The sequence below is a fragment of the Manis pentadactyla genome, chromosome 3, assembly GCF_030020395.1.
Source record: "Manis pentadactyla isolate mManPen7 chromosome 3, mManPen7.hap1, whole genome shotgun sequence".
Lineage (NCBI taxonomy): Eukaryota > Metazoa > Chordata > Mammalia > Pholidota > Manidae > Manis > Manis pentadactyla.
Window position 1 is genome coordinate 64,343,853 of NC_080021.1, and position 17,578 is coordinate 64,361,430.

At 38.1% G+C, this 17,578-nt stretch overlaps 1 long non-coding RNA gene across 1 annotated transcript; it reads left to right on the forward strand.

Moving 5' to 3' along the window:
• Nucleotides 1–5,228: 5,228 nt before the first annotated feature.
• On the forward strand, nt 5,229–9,042 carry LOC130682876 (uncharacterized). Its single transcript, XR_008996277.1, has 2 exons — nt 5,229–7,440; nt 7,737–9,042. It is a non-coding gene; the product is annotated as an uncharacterized LOC130682876 (long non-coding RNA).
• The last annotated feature ends 8,536 nt before the right edge of the window (nt 9,043–17,578 follow it).

Sequence of the window (17,578 nt, forward strand, 5' to 3'; positions counted from 1 at the left end):
GATATATACACTTTTCAATAAGTGATAATTGAATAATTATAATTGAATGAAAATTTACTTTAAAAACCTTACTGCTTATAACATCCAACATTATAAAAGCCTTTATGTGTTTTAATTTTCCACAGAAATGACTGCCTTAAGGCAGTGGTTTAAATGTTACATCATTAAAGCACTGTATTACAGCCATTAAGAATGTTTAGGTTGGAATTTCCCCTACCAGTTACCTGATAGCTATGTAACCTTGGATAAATTATGCCTTTTTCTACTTAATGGGTATAATAATAATAATAATAGCCTCATCATAGATGTGTAGAAAGATTAAGGGCTTGGTAAATGTAAAGAGTTTAGAAATGGAAGGCCGTTACATAGTAAGTGCTCAACTAATATTAGTTGGAAAAGCATGACATTCATGCTACCTGAAAGAGGATGATGAGTCAGAAGGGATTGCTCCTTCGGTTCTAATGGCCCCATGAAAAGTAAGTCCTAATTGCAAATAATACAGGGAAATAGGACTCTAGGAAATAGGGGTTAAGGTACATTTTGAACATAGAAAACACACCTCGGGTTTCCAAACTGAAACTTTTTTTGTTTTTCAAGGCTCTCACATAGGACCTGCTTCTTCTTCCCTTTCTCCAGCCCTCTTTCTCCTCTTTCCAGCAGAGAGTTAAGGTTATTCTTAGGTATATCAGCTAATTTATTCTAAGCCACAAACTAAACATAGCATATTTTTGTGTGACATCTACTTCCTCAAGAAACATTCCTTGAATTTAAAGCAATGAGGTAGAATGAAATATGTATATTTTTTATTAGGATTTAGTCATAATCAACAATGAAGTTTTAGTCTGGGGCTACTTCCAGCTACATAGTGTATTCCCTATCCTTCCCTTATTGGTATTACACTGAAGAAAAATTAAGAAGAACTGACCTAAGAGGGTGTGTCAAAAAGTGATTTTAAACTCCTATCCCAAGGAAAAGTCAAGAATATAGTGTTACTTGATTGGGGGCCTGAAACAGGCCTGGAAGAGGAGTTCTCTCATAAAGGAAAAAAAATAATTTTTAGACCTGCCCATTAGCATGGATAGTAGATTTATTGTTCTGAAATAATACTCTGACATCAATATGATCTGAAAACTCAAATATGATAAATGTATAGCTACAATAAAACTTCTCATACTTAAAGTCCCAATAACACTTTAGCCATATATATTTTAACTTAATGATATAAAAGGTATATCAAACATGGCATTTTGGTAAAAGTTATATGTAATCAGTAAACATTCTACCATGGGACAAGTATTTTTTTTTTATGTCTTTAACTTTTTTTTTTTTTGGTATCATTAATGTACAATTACTTGAACAACATAATGGTTCTACACTCCCCCTATTATCAAGTCCTCCCCACATACCCCATTACAGTCACTGTCCATCAGCGTACTAAGAATCATTACTTGTCTTCTCTGTATATACTGTGGGGCAAGTATTTTTTTGGATGAAAAGTTTATAATGTATCATTCCCTTCATGACTTCTTTAAAAATGATGGAGCCTATACCAACAGCATTCTTCAACGAACTGGAACAAATAGTTCAAAAATTCATATGGAATCACCAAAGACCCCGAATAGTCAAACCAATCCTGAGAAGGAAGAATAAAGTGGGGGGAATCTCGCTCCCCAACTTCAAGCTCTACTACAAAGCCACAGTAATCAAGACAATTTGGTACTGGCACAAGAACAGAGCCACAGATGAGAGGAACAGAATAGAGACTCCAATCACGTCTCTTCCCTCATCTGCGGGTCAGAAACAGGGAAGGGACCTGACAAGTGGCGCCCGAACAGGGACCTGAAAGATGGTCAAAACTAAGGGTGGAGAACCTCCGCTCGGTGGCACTTGCAATTCTAAGGCGGGGAAAGCTCTGAAGATCGTCGATCCGGTAAGATTCTCGGGAAAGCGTACGTAGGGAACAGGATCGAGACGTCAGGGACACTAAAATGGGCCAAACAGAAACTAAAGCAACTAAACCGGAGGATTATTTAAAATTACTCCGTGCCCTCCTAAAAACATCAGGAGTGAAAACTTCTAAAAAAGATTTTGCTCAACTCTATAAGTATATTAAAAAACATTGTTATTGGCTACCACCACAAGGGACACTTAAACAAGCTGATTGGGATAATGTTTTAAAGAGATTTTAAAAAGGCTCACAGGCAGGAAAATGTCATCCCTGTGCCTGTTTGGTCTTTATGTAATTTGATCACTCTCGCCTTGCAGCCTTTGCAAACTCCCCCACTGTCTGAAACTAAGTCAGATACACAAGAGTGTGAGAGAGAACTCTTAGATGATGTAGAAAAATCAAGTTGGCGATCTCCATCCCCACATTTGCCTAACTCCTCTTCATCCTCCTCTTCCTCTTCTTCAGAGACCGATTATGAGAGTTCTGTTCGCTCCTCTCATCATAAAAAATCCCCAGTCTCTGTTCCTGCAACGTCTGCCTTCGCGGCAGGAATACGTAAAGCTCAGAGGGAGGGTGATATAGATGCTTATCTGACACCCTTAATAGCACCAGTTAGTTTAACTCCTTTTGGGCCAGGTGAGGATCCTGATTTTCCACAAGGAGGAGTCAAAGCACTTTATACACCTATTCCTTACAAGACATTAAAAGATTTTAAACAGGCTATTTCTTCATATGGTACTAATTCTCCACACGTTGTGTGTCTCTTGAGAGGGTTAGCAGAACAGGAAAGGATGATTCCTCATGATTGGGATTTGTTAGCTCGTACTTGTCTGGACTCTTCTGAGTTTTTACAATTTAAAACCTGGTGGTCTGAGGAAGCAAAAGCACAAGCTTTGAGAAATCAGCACACCAATCCTCCAATTCTTATAACTGCTGAATAACTAGCAGGACAAGGAGACTGGCTGCAGATAGAGAGACAAGTTAGATATGAAGACATAGCAGTAACACAAGTACGTTTGTGTTGCTTAAAAGCCTGGAAGAAAATACAAGCAGTTGGAAAGCCTGTCTTGCCATTTAGTAAACTTAAACAAGGGCTTAATGAGTCCTATGTTGACTTTGTTGCGAGATTGCAAGATAATTTGAGAAAGACAGTAGCACATCCTGAGAAGAGAGATCTGTTGTTACAGATGCTAGCCTATGATAATGCAAATACCGAGTGTCAGAGAGTTCTTAGACCTTTAAAAGCCGCAGGAGCTAGGATGGAAGATTATATCAAAGCCTGTGCTGATATAGGTTCTCCTACATATCAAGCTAATTTACTAGCAATTGCTATGAAAGGAAAGTCAAGGAGAAATGCAGGAAATTTAAAGTGTTTTGGTTGTGGCAGACAAGAGCATATGAAGAAAGACTGCCGATTGCAGAAGAGAACAAGAGAGTCAAATTTTAAAAATAAACTGCAGTCTGTTTGCCCAAAATGTAAAAAAGGGAGACATTGGTCTAATGAATGTCGTTCAAAATTTGATAAATATGGTAATCCTATCAATGAATCTCAGCCTTTAAACCTCCAATCGGGCCAGCCTCTGAGACCCTAGAAAACAATACAGAGGCATCCTCTCCAAGTAAAAGAACATGGCATGATTTACAAGCTGCAACTAAAGGAAGTGCTGCTGTAGATCTTGCCTCTTCTCAATCTGTATATTTACACCCATCACAAGAAGTTCAATTACTTAGTACAGGAATTTTTGGTCCTTTACCAGCTAATTCTGTAGGATTACTTTTAGGCGGTAGTAGCTGGACTCTAAAAGGATTAATAGTAAGACCTGGAGTTATTGATCAAGATTATATGGGTGAGATTAAAATAATGGTGTCACTTATAAGGAATTATATATACCTCAAGGAGAAAGAATTGCTCAATTACTTTTACTTCCCTATCTCCCACCTTCAACAACACCTTATGAGAGAGGACAAGGTGGATTTGGAAGGACAGATAAACAAATATGGCTTAATACAAAAATTACATCTGATAGACCTCAATGCAAGATCAGAATTCAAGGCAAGTCTTTTACAGGATTGTTGGATACAGGAGCTGATGTGTCTGTAATTGCTCTTAAATATTGGCCAAAAAATTGGCCCAAACAAGAGAAGCATATTCAAGTTTCAGGTATTGGTACAGCTTCTCAAGTATGGCAAAGTTCAGCTACCTTGCATTGTCTCGGTGCTGAAAAACAATTAGCTTTGTTAAAACCTTTCATTGTTGATGTAGCAATTAATCTCTGGGGACGAGATTTAATGCAACAATGGCATACTACATTGTCTTTTAATGAGCCTTCATCAGTTCAGTCTTTTTCTTAGGGGTCATTGATAAACGGCTGCCAGCTCCTATACCATTACAGTGGACCACTCAGACGCCTGTTTGGGTGGATCAATGGCCCCTCAATAAAGAAAAATTGGCAGCCCTACACACATTAGTTCAAGAACAATTTCAGCTAGATAGGTTAGAATTTTCCACAAGCCCATGGAATTCTCCTGTATTTGTTATAAAAAAGAAATCAGGAAATTGGAGACTTTTACAAGATTTAAGACAAATTAATGCAGTTCTTAAACCTATGGGACCTTTGCAACAAGGCCTCCCTTCTCCAACTATGGTTCCAAAAGAACTGGAACATGGCTATAATTGATCTTAAAGATTGTTTTTTTACAATTCCTTTAGCTATAATGGACAGGGAAAAGTTTGCTTTTACTGTCCCTTCTTTAAATTTACAGGCACCTTCAGAAAGATTCCAATGGAAAGTACTTCCTCAAGGAATGTTAAATAGCCCTACAATTTGTCAAAATTATGTGCATAGAGCTCTTCAGCCTATATGTGAAAAATGGTCTTCAGCTTATATCATTCATTATATAGATGATATTCTCATAGCCCTGCCTAAGCATTTATCTCTTACCAATATTCTCAATGAGACTGAAACTGAGTTAAAACAATGGGGATTACAAATAGCGCCAGATAAAATACAAATACAATACCCAATGAATTATTTGGGAAATAAAATTCAAGAAAATTCAATAATTCCTCAGAAAATTCAAATTAGGAGAGATTATCTTAAAACTTTAAATGATTTTCAAAAGCTCTTAGGGGATATTAATTGGATCCGACCATTATTAGGAATTCCTACTTATAAATTACAACATCTTTTTAATATTTTAAAGGGACCCTCAGATCTTAATAGTCCTAGAGACTTAACCTCAAAAGCTGAAGAAGAACTTAAGTGGATAGAACAACACATTCAAAAAGCTTAATTATCAAAAATTGACTTATACAAACCCTTACTTTTATTAATCTACTTTACTCCTCATTCTCCCACAGGATTGCTCTGTCAATGTGATGGTTGGTTAGAATGGATATTTCTGCAGTATCAAACTAAACCCTCCTTACAACCTTACATTGACAAAGTAGCCTCCATTATCCTTAAAGAACGACAGAGACTAAGACAGATGATTGGTCAAGACCCTCACTCCATTATTCTTCCTTTATCTAAACAAAATATTATGCAAGTATTTCAAGAAAATACTCATTGGCAAATTGCACTTTCAGATTATTTAGGAAATATTGACTGTCATTATCCTAAGAATAAGTTATTTTCATTTTTTCAGCGCCATCAATGGATCCTTCCTCAAAAAACTTCTCCTAATCCATTATTAAATACTGTTACCTGTTTTACAGATGGTACAAAATCTTTTAAAGCAGCCTATACAACTTGCTCTGGTTTGTCAAAAACTTTTCAAACATCTTTTACTTCTGCACAACAAAATTAGTTATATGCTGTGTTGCAAGCTTTGCAAGATTTTCCAGGTCCTGTCAATATTGTTACTGACTCTGCTTATGCTGCCTTTTCTGTTCCTCTGTTAGAAACTGCAGCATTAGGCACCATACAATCTCCTATTAACACTTTATTTTCTCAGTTACAGGTGTGTATCCGTCAATGTCTACATCCCTTCTTCATTACTCATATACGATCACATTCTAATTTACCAGGTCCTTTATCATATTATAACGATAAAGTAGACAAGCTTGTTTCTTTAGTTACTTACTCACCAGCTCAACGATATCACGACCTGACTCATGCTCCTTCTTTCACCTTACAGAAGCGTTTTTCTCTTTCTGCATTTGAAGCTCATAATATCTTGAATTCTTGTCCAACCTGTTCTCAAATTAATTCTCCTCGTTTGCAAGCAGGAACTGTTCCCAGAGGAACGCGTCCTAACGCCCTATGGCAAATGGATGTTACTATTGTTCCTGAATTTGGAACTCTTAAGCATGTTCATGTTTCTATTGATACTTATTCTTCTGCTTCATGGGCAACAGCTTTACCAGGAGAACGATCTCATCATGTTATCACTCATCTTTTACAAGCACTTGCAATACTAGGTGTTACTGCCAACATAAAAACTGACAATGCTCCAGTTTACCTCTCCTCTACACTAAAGAGATTTTTTCAGCTGTATAATATTACTCATAAAACAGGCATTCCTTACAATTCTACAGGTCAAGCTCTAATTGAACGTCGTCATCTTACTCTTAAGCATTATTTGTTAAAAGAAAAAGGGGGATTATTCCCGGATATGATAAAATTAACAGCAAATCAACGCTTAATGCATGCTTTACATGTTCTTAATTTCGATCTCTTAAAAGGTGATGGACAATCAGCTATAGAAATACATTTTTCTGACAATATTTCTTTTCCTGAAACAACAGCAGTTACTGTATGGTGGTCTCCAATAGGTTCTTCACAGTGGTATAAAGGTCATATCAAAGTGTGGGGCAAAGGGTTTGTTTGTGTCATTACACAGGATCAACGCTTGATTTGGCTACCCAGAAAAAGAATTAAGATACGATATAAAGAAGAACTTCCAATATCAACATCCTCAGAAAGAGCTGCTCCAGAGGATGGCCACCAACAAACGTCATCACTGGAATGAAGCTTCCTGGATAGTGAAGTTTCTACTTTTATTTTTGGTGATAACATTTATACATACACACACTGCACAAGCTTGCACTATTACAGCTAATGTGAGCAGTCCTCCATATTTAGGCTGAGGAGTAGTCCTTCAGTGTGTATACACCTGTTTTACTCCTGTAGGTCCTATAGTATGGAAAAAAGATGGTGAAGAGATATATAGACAAAAGTATGGAGGAAAGCTTGGATGGAATAATGCAACTGATTAGTCTAAAAGAGACAATACTCGCTATGACATTTATAAAACAGTTTTGACCAGAAATGATATTGGCAATTATTCTTGTGAAAAATATCAAAAAGGATCTCCTGATATATTATATAAAAGTAGTTATGTCTACTTAGACATATCACTCTCTCCAGAGCGAGAATTTTCTTCACCTAATATGTGGCTACAACTTGCAAGTCGAGGACTGAACAAGTCATCTTCTTGTGTAGCAGGAGATTCCTCTATTGGTGGATTATTAAAGAAGAATTTGATAGGTATAGGACTCCCTTTTTGTTTTCACTAATATTTCAGGAATAAACATTACTCACTCTCCTAAAGTTCTTACTCGTGAAGTTCAATTGAACTTACTTGTCAGTACTACTGTAGTTTCTGAATGTATATGCATTAATTGCACTCATATTCCTTCTTACTGTAATTCATGTAAAATGGCCTTTTGGATATAGACTTCCAAATGGCTGGGTATTTTTATGCAATAACAAAACATATCAAGCCTTTTATTCACATTATCAAGGTGTTTGTGGAGTAGGACGTATTCTTCCTGCTCTTATAGACCATCCTGGATATAAGCACAGACAGATTTCTCGAGCCCTGTCACCTGATTATGATAACAACTTGAAGTTGTTGGATCCTGTTGCTGTAGCTGTTGCTGCTGCATTCATCTTACCAGTTCCAGGACTTGTTGTAGGAATGCAGAATGAAATATCCAAGATGGCCTGTGCATACAGTAAAACAACAAATCTGACTGCTTCTGTATTATCTGAACTCAACCAAGAACTGGGAGAAGTATGAGTTGCGGTACTTCAAGACCGTGCTACTATAGACTATCTATTGTTAAAAGAACATATGGAATGTGAACAGTTTCCAGGCATGTGTTTTAATCTGTCTGACTTTTCTCAAACTATTCACAATCAAATAGACAATATTCATCATATTATTGATAAGTTTTCTCAAATGCCTGAAATACCTAAATGGTTTTCTTGGTTTCACTGGATATGGCCAGTAATTGTAGGCCTGTTTCTTTTGTGTATTTGCCTTCCAGTCTTGATACCCTGGATGCGTCATATAGTCACCAGTTTGTTGAAACCAATGCTTGCTTATGCTACTTTCCTAGAAGTGATGTCTAAAAAATGATTGTCCTTTGTTTGCATTGTTACTTATGAAAGTCCGTGCACTAAATCTTTGTATTTTGTGATTTCTATGATTAAAGCTGGACATAAGAGTGAGAGTATAAAAACAAACATCAACAAACTTCAGTCTACTCCTAATGCCTCCTTTTTCCACACGTTCTCTCCCTGTGTGGCCCCAGGAGATAGCTAGTTAGCCAGAGACGGGTAAGATTCCTCATGGGAGGAACAACCTAAGACAGGCACAGTCATAAAGGGTCAACAGGTGAGGAGGTGGGGGCCAACTGAGGCGAGTCTTAGAACCTCGTCCCCCCATTTATATGAGGCATTCTCTGCTGCTTTTGTCCAGCTAGGTTGATATTTAAAAAATTAAGAACAGATCTTTCACTTGAGTTACATCATTATCTTGAAGCCTTTTAAAAACAAAAAGGGGGAAATGTGGGAATTATATGGAATTTATATATAAAGTATGAAAATCATATGTATAAGCACTTTTGCCTTGATGGTTTGTTTATGGTTCATGATTGTAGTCAAGACAGAAACAGTAGCCAAGACAGAAAGAGTTTCTGTGTTCGTTCACCATGAGGATTTGTTCGTTATCCTGCAGAAAGTGAAACTGTTGAGAGTTGAACTTAATTAATGATTGTGCATGGAAGCCCCAATATTGTTGTTAACAACCATTTTATCAATAAATATGAGAGATGCCTTCTCGGCACCACTCTTGCACTGTCACACCTTGAGTCCCCTGGCTGGTCCTTAAGATCTTCGACGAACAATTGCATCTCTTCCCTCATCTGCAGGTCAGAGACAGGGAAGGGACCCGACAGACTCCAAACATTAACCCAAATGTATATGGTCAATTAATATATGATAAAGGGGCCATGAACATACAATGGAGAAATGACAACCTCTTCAACTGTTGGTGTTGGCAAAACTGGACAGCTACATGTAAGAGAATGAAACTGGATCATTGTCTAACCCCAATAAACAAAAGTAAATTCGAAATGGATCGAACACCTGAATGTAACTCATGAAACCATACAACTCTCAGAAAAAAACATAGGCAAAAATCTCTTGTACAGAGAAGCCAAGATGGCGGCATGAGTAGAACAGCACAAATCTCCTCCCAAAAACATATATATTTTTGAAAATACAACAAATACAACTATTCCTAAAAGAGAGCCCAGAGGATACAGGACAACAGCCAGGCTACATCTACACCTCTGAGAACCCAGCACCTCGCGAACAGGGTAAGATATAAGCCACGGCCTGGCAGGACTTGAGCGCCCCTCACCCCAGCTCCTGGTGGGAGGAGAGGAGTCGGAGCGGGGAGGGAGAGGGAGCCCAGGACTGCTGAACACCCAGCCCTAGCCATCCGCACTGGGAGCACAGACACACAGTGTGTGGGGTCCTGGATACTAAGGAAACGGGACATTAAAATCTGCGAGTGGGTCCCGGCAGCTGGCGCCCCTGGGACAAAGAAAAATGAGTGCTTTTTGAAAGTCTAAAAAGGACAGGGACCCCACAGCTGGATGAAGGTTTCCCGGCACAATCACCTCAGCAGCTGGGAACCCAGGGAACTCTGGATGCCCTAACCCCCTGGGTGTTAGTGCGGCTCCGAGGCCCCTCACGGCGATAAACAGCCTCCCTCCAGTTCCCACTCCAGCATGCCCCGCCATAGCAACGGTGCTCGAAGCTTCTTTCACAGCACCAAGGCAAGAATCAGAAACCCCGCCTGGGTGCAACTGCCCAACACAGTTGCTACAGGTTGCCATTCTCCAAGGAGAGGAAGGCCATAAACTAGCAAGAAGGGACGTTCTCCCAGCTGACATGTGGCAACTACCCACAACTATCTTTATCACCATGAAAAGGCAGAAGAATTTGATACAGACCAGATTAACCTAGGCAGTCTCCCCTGAAAAGGAACCTGGGGAGATAGACATAACTAATCTTCCTGAAAAAGAATTCAAAATTAAGGTCATAACTATGCTGATGGACTTGCAGAAAAATATGCAAGAGCTAAGAAGGGAGAATACAGAAATAAACAAACTCTGGAAGGATTTAAAAGCAGAATGGATGAGATGCAAGAGGCCATTGATGGATTAGAAACCAGAGAACAGGAACGCATAGAAGCTGACACAGAGAAAGACAAAAGGACCTACATGAATGAAACAATATTAAGAGAACTGTGTGACCAATCCAAAAGGAACAATATCCACATTACAGGGGTACCAGAAGAAGAAGAGAGAGAAAAAGGGATACAAAGTGTATTTGAAGAAATAATTGCTAAAAACTTCCCCAAAGTGGGGGAGGAAATAGTCGCTCAGACCACAGAAGTACACAGAACTCCCAACAGAAGGGACCCAAGGAGGACAACACCAAGACACATAATAATTAAAATGGCAAAGCTCAAGGACAAGGACAGAGTTTTAAAGGCAGCTAGAGAGAGGAAAAAGGTCACCTACAAAGGAAAACCCATCAGGCTATCATCAGACTTCTCAACAGAAACCTTACAGGCCAGAAGAGAATGGCATGATATACTTAATGCAATGAAACAGAAGGGCCTTGAACCAAGGATACTGTATCCAGCACGATTATCATTTAAATATGAAGGAGGGATTAAACAATTCCCAGACAAGCAAAAGTTGAGGGAATTTGCCTCCCACAAACCACCTCTACAGGGTATTTTAGAGGGACTGCTCTAGATGGGAGCACTCCTAAGGCTAAATAGATGTCACCAGAGAAAATAAAATCACAGCAAAGAAAGCAGACCAACCAAATACTAACTAAAGGCAAAAAATAAAATCAATTACCCACAAAAGCAATCAAAGGAAACACAAAAGAGCACAGAATAAAACACGCAACATATAAAGAATGGAGGAGGAGGAATAAGAAGGGAGAGAAATAAAGAATCATCAGACTGTGTTTATAATAGCCCAATAATCGAGTTAAGTTAGACAGTAAGAGAGTAAAGAAGCTAACCTTGAACCTTTGGTAACCACGAATCTAAAGCCTGCAATGGAAATAAGTACATATCTTTCAATAATCACCCTAAATGTAAATGGACTGAATGTGCCAATCAAAAGACACAGAGTAACAGAATGGATAAAAAAGAAAGACCCATCTTTATGCTGCTTACAAGAGACTCACCTCAAACCCAAAGACATGCACAGATTAAAAGTCAAGGGATGGAAAAAGATATTTCATGCAAACAACAGGGAGAAAAAAGCAGGTGTTGCAATACTAGTATCAGACAAAATAGACCTCAAAATAAAGAAAGTAACAAGAGATAAAGAAGGACATTACATAATGATAAAGGGCTCAGTCCGACAAGAGGATATAACCATTATAAATATATATGCACCCAACACAGGAGCACCAGTATATGTGAAACAAATACTAACAGAATTAAAGGAGGAAATAGAATGTAATGCATTCATTTTAGGAGACATCAACACACCACTCACTCCAAAAGATAGATCCACCAGACAGAAAATGAGTAAGAACACAGAGTCACTAAACAACACACTAGAACAGATGGACCTAATAGACATCTATAGAACTCTACATCCAAAAGCAACAGGATGCACATTCTTCTCAAGTGCACAAGGAACATTCTCCAGTATAGACCACATACTGGGCCACAAAAAGAGTCTCAGTAAATTCAAAAAGATTGAAATTCTACCAACCAACTTTTTATACGACAAAGGTATAAAACTAGAAATAAATTGTACAAAGAAAGTAAAAAGACCCACAAACACATGGAGGCTTAATAACATGCTCCTAAACAAACAATGGATCAACGACCAAATCAAAATAGAGTTCAAGCAATATATGGAAATAAATGATAACAACAACACAAAGCACCAACTTCTGTGGGATGCAGAAAAAGCAGTCTTAAGAGGAAAGTATATAGCAATCCAGGCATATTTAAAGAAGGATGAACAATCCCAAATGACTAGTCTAAAGTCACAATTACTGAAATTGGAAAAAGAAGAACAAATGAGGCCTAAAGTCAGGAGAAGGAGGGACATAATAAAGATCAGAGAAGAAATAAATAAAATTGAGAAGAATAAAACAATAGAAAAAAATCAATGCAACCAAAAGCTGGTTCTTTAAGGAAAATAAACAAAATAGATAAGCCCCTAGCCAGACTTATTAAGAGAAAAAGAAAATCAACACACATCAATAGAATCAGAAATGAGAAAGGAAAAATCACTATGGACCCCACAGAAATACAAAGAATTATTAGAGAATACTATGAAAACCTATATGCTGAGAAGCTGGAAAACCTAGAAGAAATGGACAACTTCCTAGAAAAATACAACCTTCCAAGACTGACCAAGGAAGAAACAGAAAATCTAAACAGACCAATTACCAGCAACGAAATTGAAGGGGTAATCAAAAACTACCCAAGAACAAAAGCCCTGGGCCAGATGTATTTACCTTGGAATCTTATCAGACATACAGAGAAGACATAATACCCACTCTCCTTAAAGTTTTCCAAAAAATAGAAGAGGAGGGAATACTCCCAAACTCATTCTATGAAGCCAACATCACCCTAATACCAAAACCAGGCAAAGACCCCACCAAAAAAGAAAACTACAGACCAATATCCCTGATGAACATAGACGCAAAAATACTCAATAAAATATTATCAAACCGAATTCAAAAATACATCAAAAGAATCATATACCATGACCAAGTGGGATTCATCCCAGGGATGCAAGGATGGTAAACATTCAAAAATCCATCAACATCATCCACCACATAAATAAAAAAAAGGACAAAAACCACATGATCATCTCCTTAGATGCTAAGAAAGCATTCGACAAAATTCAATATCCATTCATGATAAAAACTCTCAACAAAATGGGTATAGAGGGCAAGTACCTCAACATAATAAAGGCCATATATGATAAACCCACAGCCAACATCATACTGAACAGCGAGAAGCTGAAAGCTTTTCCTCTGAGATCGTGAACAAGACAGGGATGCCCACTCTCCCCACTGTTATTCAACATGGTACTGGAGGTCCTAGCCATGGCAATCAGACAAAACAAAGAAATACAAGGAATCCAGATTGGTAAAGAAGAAGTCAAACTGTCACTATTTGCAGATGACATGATATTGTACATAAAAAACCCTAAGGACTCTGCTCCAAAACTACTAGAACTAATATCAGAATTCAGTAAAGTTGCAGGATACAAAATTAACACACAGAAATCTGTGGCTTTCCTATACACTAACAATGAACTAAAAGAGAAATCAGAAAAAAAATCCATTCACAATTGCATCAAAAAGAATAAAATACCTAGGAATAAACTTAACCACGGAAGTGAAAGACCTATACCCTGAAAACGATGGGACACTGTTAAGAGAAATTAAAGAGGACACTAACAAATGGAAACTCATCCCATGCTCTTGGCTAGGAAGAATTAATATTGTCAAAATGGCCATCCTGCCCAAAGCAATATACAGATTTGATGCAATCCCCATCAAATTACCAAGAGCATTCTTCAATGAACTGGAACAAATAGTTCAAAAATTCATATGGAAACACCAAACACCCCGAATAGCCAAAGCAATCCTGAGAAGGAAGAATAAAGTGGGGGAGATCTTGCTCACCAACTTCAAGCTCTTCTATAAAGCCACAGTAATAAAGACAATATGGTACTGGCACAAGAACAGAGCCACATACCAGTGGAACAGAATAAAGACTGCAGACATTAACCCAAACATATATGGTCAATTAATATATGATAAAGGAGCCATGGACATACAATGGGGAAATGACAGTCTCTTCAAAAGATGGTGCTGGCAAAACTGGACAACTACATCTAAGAGAATGAAACTGGATCACTGTCTAATCTCATAAACAAAAGTAAATTCGAAATGGGTCAAAGACATGAATGTAAGTCATGAAACCATAAAACTCTTTGAAAAAAACATAGGCAAAAATCTCATGGACATAAACATGAACGACTTCTTCATGAACATATCTCCTTAGGCAAGGAAAACAAAAGCAAAAAAGGAACAAGTGGGACTATATCAAGCTGAAAAGCTTCTGTACAGCAAAGAACACCATCAATAGAACAAAAAGGTACCCTACAGTATAGGAGAATATATTCGTAAATGACAGATCCGATAGGGGCTTGACATCGAAAATACATAACGAGCTCACGCACCTCAACAAACAAAAAGCAAATAATCCAATTAAAAAATGGGCAGAGGAGCTGAACAGACAGTTCTCCAAAGAAGAAATTCAGATGGCCAACAGACACATGAAAAGATGCTCCACATCGCTAGTCATCAGAGAAATGCAAATTAAAACCACAATGAGATATCACCTCAAACCAGTAAGGATCGCCACTGTCCAAAAGACATACAACAACAAATATAGGCGAGATTGTGGAGAAAGGGGAACCCTCCTATACTGCTGGTGGGAATGTAAATTAGTTCAACCATTGTGGAAAGCAGTATGGAGGTTCCTCAAAAAGCACAAAATAGACATGCCATTTGACCCAGGAATTCCACTTCTAGGAATTTACCCTAAAAATGCAGCAGCCTAATTTGAAAAAGACAGATGCACCCATATGTTTATTGCAGCACTATTTACAATAGCCAAGAAATGGAAGCAACCTAAGTGTCCATCAGAAGATGAATGGATAAAGAAGATATGGTACATATACACAATGGATATTATTAAGCCATAAGAAGAAAACAAATCCTACCATTTGCAACAACATGGATGGAGCTAGAGGGTATTATGCTCAGTGAAATAAGCCATGCGGAGAAAGACAAATACCAAATGATTTCACTCATATGTAGAGTGTAAGAACAAGGAAAAAGCTGAAGGAGCAAAACAGCAGCAGAATCACAGAACCCAACCAAGAATGGACTAACAGTTACCAAAGGGAAATAGACTGGGTAGGATGGGTAGGAAGGGAGGGATAAGGGGGGGGAGAAAGAAGGCATTACGGTTAGCATGTATAATGCGGGGGAGGCATGGGGAGGTCTGTGCAACCCAGAGAACACAAGTAGTGAATCTACAGCATCTTACTACACTGATGGACAGTGACTGTAATGATTGTTGTGTGTGGGGGGACTTGGTGAAGTGGGGAACCTAGTAAACATAATGTTCCTCATGTTATTGTAGATTAATGATACCAAAATTAAAAAAAAAAGAAAACTCTGTCTATTGCTCACTCTGGTGTAGTCATTCTGGACTTCTTGTTATTCCACAAAGAGGCCAAGCTTACTCCTGTGCAGGACATTTACACTTGCTGCTCCCTTTGTTTGTACTGTCAAATAATTGCATGGATCTCTTTTGAACCCATTTATTCAAATGAGACCTTTGTCAGGGAAGCTTTTCTTGACCACTCTATCTAAATATCTCCACCTGTAATATTTTATATACCATGATAGTATGAATTACTAACTGATTGTATTTATATTTTAGTCTCCTCTTTAATTGTCAGTTTCTTTCACTAAAAAGTAAGCTCCATAAGGGAAAGCATTTTGTCTGTCTTGTCCACTATTTTATCCCCAATTCCTAGAAAAGAGCCTGTCACATGGTAGGCATTCAATCAATATTTCTTGAATGAATGTATGTTACATCTTTCTTAGGCATAGGTAGAAGAAAATTGATACTCAAAAGAATAGAAAACATTTTTTTTCTTATTAAGGTATCATTGATATACACTCTTACAAAGGTTTCACATTAAAAACGTTGTGGTTACTACATTCACTCATATCATCAAGTTCCCCCATATCTCATTGAAGTCACTGTCCATCAGTGTAGTAAGATGCCGCAGAGTCACTACTTGTCTTCGCTGTGCTACACTGTCTTCCCTGTGACCCCCCAACAACATATGTACCAATCATAATACCCCTCCATTCTCTTCTCCCTCCCTCCCTACTCACCGACTCCCACCACTCCCCTTTGGTAATTGCTGGAACTTTCTTGGATTCTGTAAGTCTGCTGCTGTTTGTTCTTTCAGTTTTCCTTTGTTGTTATAGCCCACAAATGAGGGAAATCATTTGATACTTGTTCTCCACCTGGCTTACTTCACTGAGCATAATACCCTCTAGCTCCATCCATGTTATTGCAAATGGTAGGATTTGTTTTCTTCTCATGGTTGAAAAATATTCCATTGTGTATATGTACCACATCTTCTTTATCCATTCATCTGCTGACAGACACTTAGGTTACTTCCATATTTTGGCTATTGTAAATAGTGCTGCAATAAACATAGGGGTGCATATGTCTTTTTGAATATCAGATCTTGTTTTCTTGGGGTAAATTCCTAGGAGTGGAATTCCTGGGTCAAATGGTATTTCTATTTTTAGTTTTTTGAGGAACCTCCATATTGGTTAAACTAATCTATATTCCCACCAGCAGTGTAGGAGGGTTCCCCTTTCTCCGCATCCTCACCAGCATTTGTTTTTCCTAGTCTTTTCTGTGTTGGCCATCCTAACTTGTGTGAGGAGGTATCTCAATGTGGTTTTAATTTGCATTTCTCTGATAATTAGTGATGTGGAGCAACTTTTCATGTCCTGTTGGCCATCTGAATTTCTTATTTGGAGAATTGTCTGTTCAGAACCCCCACCCATTTTTTTTTCGGGTTGTTTGCTTTTTGGGTGTTGAGGCTTATTGGTTCTTTATATATTTTGGATGTTAACCCCTTGTCAGATACGTCATTTACAAATATATTTTTCCACACTGTAGGATGCCTTTTTGTTGTGCTGATGGTGTCCTTTGCTGTACAGAAGCTTTTTAGTATGATGTAGTCCCATTTGTTTATTTTTGCTTATGTTTCCCTTGCCTGAGGAGATGCATTCAGGAAAAAGTTGCTTATGTTTATATTCAAGAAGTTTTTCCCTATGTTTTCTTCTAAGAGTTTTTGGTTTCATGACTTACGTTCAGGTCTTTGATACATTTTGAGTTTACTTTTGTGTATGGAGTTGGACAATAATACAGTTTCATTCTCTTACATGTAGCTGTCCAGTTTTGCCAACACCAATTGTTGAAGAGGCTGTCATTTCCCCATTGTATATCCATGGCTTCTTTATCATATATTAATTGACCATATATGATTGGGTTTATATCTGGGATCTCTAGTCTGTTCCATTGATCTATGGGTCTGTTCTAGTGCCAATACCAAATTGTCTTGATTACTGTGGCTTTGTAGTAGAGCTTGAAGTTGGGGAGGATAGTACCCCCAGCTTTATTCTTCCTTCTCAGGATTGCTTTGGCTGTTTGTGA